This window comes from Meles meles, chromosome 7 (assembly GCF_922984935.1).
Source record: "Meles meles chromosome 7, mMelMel3.1 paternal haplotype, whole genome shotgun sequence".
Lineage (NCBI taxonomy): Eukaryota > Metazoa > Chordata > Mammalia > Carnivora > Mustelidae > Meles > Meles meles.
In genome coordinates this window covers 133,250,056-133,257,892 of record NC_060072.1, presented here as the reverse complement: position 1 = coordinate 133,257,892, position 7,837 = coordinate 133,250,056, and positions in this window count along the sequence as shown.

Here is a 7,837-nt window from a genome sequence, read left to right as displayed (position 1 = left end):
TCTGGCCTTTCTGTTTTGTTAGGTTGGTTCAGAGTACTGATAGTCTAAGACTAATTATTTACCCAAATTCTTAGGCGGAAGCTCAATGAGCATTCTATCATTTCGCCCAGAATTGAGTTTTTCCATGGCTGGTGGGAACAAGCACTATTTCAGGCCCCATGTAAATACTAAGTACATTCATTTTAACCTTTTTTAAGTGGCCCTTCCCTGTGCCTAGAGTAGTTTTCTCATGTGGGTGTGTTTATCCTTCCCTAAAGAATACTGAAAAGGTAATAATCTGGAGATCTCCAGACTTCCCTCCCAATGCAGCATTCTCCTCTCTAGCATTCTATCCTGCAGATTTTATCAGACTTCACATTCCCAGATACTGAAGTCCATCATGCATAACGCTCACCTCATTCGTTTTCCATTTCTCAGGGGAAACTGCTCTTTATTCATTGATGCACAATGTCTTGGGACCCATTGTTTAATATATTTTTCTAGTTTGTTGTTGTTGTTTCTACCAGGAAATAATTCCTGTTACTCCATCATGACCAGAAGCAGGAGTCCTATGTCAAAGTTTATTGGAAATGCATGCTGATGGACTCTTTTGCAAACTTTTCTTGACTATATCTAAGAGCCTCTGAGAGGTATCTTATATGTGTCCTCTACAAATATTTGTACTGCAATCCCAGTCAAAATCCCATAGGAATTTTTGTAGATATCAACAAGGTGATCTAAAATTTCTGTAAAAAGAAAGAGAAGGACAACAACAATTTTGAAGACGCAGAAAAAGTTGGAGGCCACATACAATCTGACCTTTAATTTCACCATAAACCAACAAAACTGAGATATCTGGTTCAAGGATAGAGAAATGGAATAAGACATAAAGTCCAGAAATAGACTCATACAAATATGGTCAATTTATTTTTGACCAAAGGGCAAGGAAAGCCAACAGTGAAAGAATCATCTTTTCAACAAACGTTGCTGGAAAAATTAGACATACATATATGAAAAAAAAAAAAAACCCACTGTTCTGTACTTCACATCTTTACAAAAATTAATGTAAACTGGGTTTTGGATCTAAATGCATGTAAAACAATAAAACTTGTATGAGAAAACACAGAAGAAAACATTTATGACAGTGGTTAGGCAAAGAAATTTGAGATATGATGCTAAAAGCACAATTCATACAAGAAAAAATGGACGAATTGTACCTCACTAAAAGAGTTAAGAATTTATGCCTGTGAAAGCCACTATTAAAAGAGTAAAAGGACAAGCCACAGACTAGGAAAAAATATTTGCAAACCAGGTATCTAAAAAAGCCATGATACATCCAGAATACATAAAGAAGTCTTAAAATTCAACAAAATGAAACAAACATCCTAGAAAACATGGGCAAAATATTCAAAAGTTACTCTACCAAATGAAATATATAGATTACAAACAGGCATTTGAAAAGATAATCAGCACAATTAGTCATTAGGGAAATGCAAACTAAAACCACTCTGTGATATCACCATTCAGCTATTAGAATGACTTAAAAAAACAAAAAATCTTAATACTGTTCCTGGTGAGGTTGCAGAGCAACTGGAACTCAGACGTTGCTCATGCAAATGCAAAATAGTGCAGCCACTTTGAAAAACTGTTGTCAGGTTTTTTTGCAAAGTTAAATGTTCATTTACCATATGATCTTCCTTCTAGAGGGTGGGATTTAAATGAAATTTTTCATGCATAGACCTGTAGGTTAATGTTTATAGAAGCTTTATTTAATAATCACCAAACACTAGAACCAATCCAAATGTTCTTCAACAGGGAATTGGTTGAACAATCTGTGATACATCCATAGAATGGAATACTAATCAGTGAAAAAAAATGAACTGGGGATGTGTGTAATAGGATGAATGAGTTGTAAATGCATTATGCCAAGTGATAAGGTAAAAAATGAATGATTCCATGAATATATTATTCTAGCAAAGCAAAACCTTAGGAATGTTGAAGAGATCAGTGGTTGCTAACAGTTAGGGGTAGAGGAAAGATCAACTACAAAGGGCAAGCGTGAGGTATTTTGGAAGATTATGAACTTGTTCTATTTCTATTGTGGTGGTGGTTTGTGACTCTTTGCATTTGTCAAAACTCATAAAACTATACACCCCGAAAAAGGGAATGCTACTGTATGTAAGTTTAAAAATAAAATTTAAAAACCTGTATACTGAATATTGAGACACCCACCACTTTTCCATGACTCAATCCCAAGAATGCAGGCAACTAGACATATCCCCCAAGGCTGGAGACTAGATAATTCTCTTCTCTTGAGATATAAAAAGATTGAGTGGAGGATGAGGAAAAGATTTGCATATACTGACATTTGATACTACTCACTGGTAGAGCTAGGCCTCTGCTATGCAGCTTGCATGAAGCCCTAGCTGATACGTCCGACCTGCACACACATATATTTCAAATAGCTTCTTAATATAAAGAGATACCCAAGAAGCCATAGCCAATCAGGGGGAATGTAACAATGCAAAGAGTTGAAAAAATATTAAACCTGCATTTAATATCCACAAATAGCTAAGAGAAGATACTGACTTAATTTAAAAAAATAATAATAATAATAATTGGGGCACTTGGGTGGCTCAGTCAGTGAAGCAATGACAGTGTTTTGGCTCAGGTCATGATCTCAGTGTCGTGAGATCAAGCTCCACCCCTGCTGAGCTTCAGGGCAATCTGCTTGAGACTGTCTTCCTCTTCCTCTGCCCCCCCCCAAATCATGCGCGTGCGTGCGCATGCACACACACACACACACACACACACACACACACACACACACAGTCTCTCTCTCTCTCCCCCTCTCTCCCTTTCTCTCTCTCAGATAAGTAAATCTTTAAAAAATAATAATAATAATAATAACTACAATCAGAGAAAGATAAATAATTCGTAGAAGTTAAAAAGGGGGTCAACAAAATAAATATCAGAAGGGCTAGAAGATAAATTGAGGGATACTTCCCAGAACATAGAACCTAAGGAAAAGATATGTAAAACATGAAAGGATATTTTTTTAAATTGCATGATTAATTCAAAATTCCACATCTAAAATAATAGGTAATATAGAAAAGAAGATCAACCACAATCAAAACAAGCACACAAACAACAAAAAAACAGAGCGGAGATTTGACCAATTAAAAAATCAAGATAATTTCCTAGCATTGAAATGATAAGCCCAGCAAAATGAGTAATAAAGGACCTAAGCAAAGCATGTCATTACAAATTTACAAAACACCAGAGATTTTCTTAAAAATCCAAAAGCTTCCAGGAAAAAACACCTACCTTCAAAGGCTAAGTTACCTTCAAAGGCTAAAGAATCAAAATGACATTAGACTTTTTTTTTTTTTTTACTTTAGACTTCTTATTTGAGACATTGGAAGCTAGAAGGCAATGGAGTAATCTCCAGAATTATGGGAGAAAAAAAATAAGATCCATATCCAGTCAACCTATCAAAAGTACAAAGGTAATATAAACGCATTTTTAGACATCTGAGATCTCAGAAATGTTACATGGAAATTCCCATATGATTATATCTTGGGAAGCTATGGGATGATGATACACAGCAAAATCAGAAAAAACAAGAAAAACAAAGAGAGCAAATCTAAGGTACAAGATGGGAGCCTGGGTGGCTCAGTGGGTTAAGCCTCTGCCTTTGGGTGGGGTCATGATCTCAGGGTTCTGGGATTGAGCCCCGCATTCGGCTCTCTACTCAGTGGGGAGCTTGCTTCCCCCTCTCTCTCTGCCTGCCTCTCTGTGTACTTGTGATCTCTCTCTCTCTCTCTCTCTGTCAAAAAAAAAAAAAAAAAAAAAGTCCTTAAGGTACACAGGACCTAATACAGAAGGGAAGAAAAGGGGAGTCCTGGATGCCATCTCTGCAATAAGCCAGATCGCACAACCCAGATTAGAAGAGAATTAGAAGGATTCAAGAACTATGTCTCTGGGGGGAAGCAAACTAGAATTGATAGATTATCTGCAATGTTTTACCATATAGGAAAGTATTTTAAATACTAGCACAGGTGTTATAGATCTTGTGAAGAGTTTGAAAAGGATTTATGATAGGAACGTGAAAAAATAATCCAACAAATAAAACGGAAGCAGTGTCAATTCCAAGGAAAATGGAAAGTTTGATAAAAAAAAGACAAAGAAAATACAATCATAGAATGAGATTTTGCTCAGCAGTAAATGAAACTTTCATAATCATCAAAATGTAATATTGATTATTGATTTTATTAAAAAGTGTTATATAAACATATTGGAAAGATAGAGGAAGGAGGAAGTTGGGGGGGGGTGGTCTCATAAGAGTTCCGAATGCTCATCCTTCATGCTAAGAAGTCAACAGACAATGTGTAAAACTGAAAAATCAAAGTGAAGGTAGTATTTAGAGTTATGTAGGTAATTATTGGAAGAAAGACCTGAAAATAATGAAAAGAGTGCTTTTAAGAAACCCAGCTCATGTACTGGCAAAAGATTTTGATTGGGGTTGTTAATTTTTAAAAACGTCATCCCTGTTCTACTTTGATAAAAATAGAATTTAAACATTTTTAACAGCTATTGGCTACAGTGAGAATGTCAGAGTGGAAGTCTGCAGGATAATATTTTTTGGAGAAAAGGGAAGCTGTTTTCTGTTTTTCAGATCTGCCTAGGTCTAGAGCTGGTCCTCTCAGTTTCCTTCTGGGGAAGGAAAGAAGCACAGCGTGATTCTTATGTTTCAGACCTGCATTTTCTTATAGCATTTTTTTATAAAGGAAGCAAAGGCATAAGAACTCCTATATTTTAAAGTTTTCTTTTTAGCTCTGTTTTCTTTTTTGTGAGGTCTTTCAAATAGATTTTTTTTCTGACAGCATAAATAGTCACCCAGACTTTAATGCCCGTAATATTTTCCTGCCCTAGACAGCTGACGACCAGCCTATATAATAAGATTGGTCCTGACATTATGAAATTGACATAACTAAATGTCACTACAGACAGAAAAGGCGGAATCAGATTTTAGTGAAGTCCGCCCTTAGGCTCTCCCAGAAAGAATTCAGCCCTCGGAAAAGGTCCTAGAATAACATCTTGAGGTTGAAGTTCTATGCCAAGATCCATGGTGTTTTAATAGTGAAGAGCTTTGTACAAGTATTTGGTCAAGTGGTCAATTCTTTGAGATCCGGAGAGACTTTTCAAAGAACTGCGAACTGACCTAAAATATCTCACCCTCCCAAGACAGTGACTGATGAAATAAAAACATGCCTCTGAAGGTCTCCAAGAAACTTGGAGGCAAATTAATTCTGACTCGTGTGACATTTGTTGGCTCAGACATCTATGAATTTCTATTATGTTAGGCACCTGAAGTATTCCGAGTAAGCATAATTAGTATAGTTTCACACAAATAAACCAGGTAAAGAAAATTTCCATCAACTTTTACTTATAAACAATATATAGTTGGACTTTTTGACAATTAGACTATCAATCTATGCTTTTAACATTCACTGTGGTTCTTTATATATTTGTCTTAATTTCTTTGATCTTATTTTGTCCATTTTCTCCCTAAAGTTCACCTTTTTTCTTTCTAGTCTTCCGAGTTGATTTTTTCTTTTCATTTCATTTTTTTCTCCCCTACAGTGATCCAGAAGATACATATTTATTTCTAGTTTTCAGGTGGTTGTCCTTGAAATTTCAACATGCTTAACATTTTTTTAAAAATATTTTATTTATATATTTATAGAAAGAGAGCATAAGCAGGCAGAGGGGCAGAGGGAGAGGGAGAAACAGTCCAAAGCAGTCTCCATACAGATCAGTGAGCCCACTGCAGGGCTTAATATCATGAGCTTGAGATCATGACCTGAGTTGAAATCAAGAGTTGAAAGTTTAACCAGCTGAGCCCCCCAGGTACCCCTAACATGCTTACATTTAAAACCCTTACAGTAATCAGTATCTTTACCAGCATACTGACTAATATAATGGCTTAGGATACTTTAGCCCAGTATCCGATGTCAGAGCTTACGTACCATTGTCATCTAGCTTTTTCATTCTGTTGCATTATATTTGTTTATTTTCATAAATATATTTATTTGTTGTTCAGAGCTGGTTTGGATACAAGGCGAAACTGACTCACAGAATGAATTTGGGACTATTGTCCTTTCCCCTCTGGTATCTGGGAGAGTTAGCAAAAGATTGGAATGGTCTATTCCTTGAAAGTTTGGTAGAGATCATCTAAAAACTTTCCTGACAGGAGTTTTAGCTATTGCTTTAATTTCTTTGATAGTCACTTATAGTAAGTTTTGGTTTTCTAGGAGCTTTCCCATTTAATCTGTTTTCAAAATTTATTGGAAAAAAATGTTATTGGTGGTTTTGTCCCATCTTCTCTCTATGCTGTATCTCTCTCTAGTTGTGTCTCTTTTTCATTCAGAATATTATTTCTTTGTCTTTTCTCACTTTTTCTTTAAGATTTCTCTGTTTTTATTTTTCAGACAGCCATCATTTCGCTTTTTTTATTCTCTCTACTGTATCTTTGTTTTCTTTTTCACTGATTCCTGCTTTTATCTTTACGGCTATCATCGGCTATTGCATCTCCTAACTTTTGAAATTGGAAATTGCATTAATTTTCAACTCTCTCCTTTTCTTATATACATTTTTTGGCTGTAAATGTCCTTTGAAGCCTCTCTTTGGTTGCATTGTCCGAGTTTCAATATATGGTGTTTTGTTTTCTTTTCCTTTTTAAAGATTTTAGTTATTTATTTGACAGAGATCACAAGTAGGCAGAGAGGCAGGCAGAGAGAGAGAGAGAGGAGGAAGCAGGCTCCCTGCTGAGCAGAGAGCAGATGCGGGGCTCCATCCCAGGACCCTGGGATCATGACCTGAGCCAAAGGCAGAGGCTTTAACCCACTGAGCCACCCAGGTGCCCCAATATATGATGTTTTCATATCATTTATTTTCTAAATGTTTTTTAATTCCATTTTGACCCATCTTTGATCCATGAGTTACTGTTAATTAAAATTTCCAAATACACTGAGATTTTTTAATTCATTTTTTTGTTAACTTTTTTACTTATTTGAGTGCGGTCAGAGAATGTGGTCTATATGATAACTGTTTATTGCAATTCACTGGGGAAGCCTGGGTGGCTCAGTTAGTTAATCTTGCAACTCTTGATTTCAGCTCAGGTCATGATGAACCAGTGTTGGACTCGACGCTCAGTGGGGAGTCTGCTGGAGAGTGTCTCTCTCCCCTTTCCTTTGTCCCTCCCCTCCTCTCTCTCAAATAAATAAATAAATAAATCTTTAAAAATAAAATAAAAGGGCTCCTGAGTGGCTCAGTTGGTTGAGCATCTGCCTTCACTCAGGTCATGATCCTATGGTCCTAGGATGGAGTCCCACATGGGGCTCCCTGCTCAGTGAGGAGCCTGCTTTTCCCTTTCCCTCTGCTTCTCCCCCTAGTCATGTTCTCTCTCGCTCACTTTGCTCTCTCTCTCTCTCTCTCAGATAAATAAATAAATAAATCTTTAATTTGAAAAAATAAAATAAAATTTCACTGAGACTTGTTTTATGCCCTAGTATGTGATCAATTTGTAAATGTCCATGTTGTTAGAGAATATTCCTATTCTTTAACTCATTTTATATTGTCCATTGACTCAAGCTTGCTAATTGTGTTGTTCAAGTGCTTATATTTTTTCTGTAATTCATGATCTATAAATAATGGGAGGTATGTTGAAATTTTTACTGTGCAGTTGTAAACGTCAATTTATTCTTATAGTACTGTTAATTTTTCCCTCGCGTATTTTTAGTCTGTTATATTAGGTGTATATATATTTAGAGCTGTTGTAACTTTTTAGAGGATA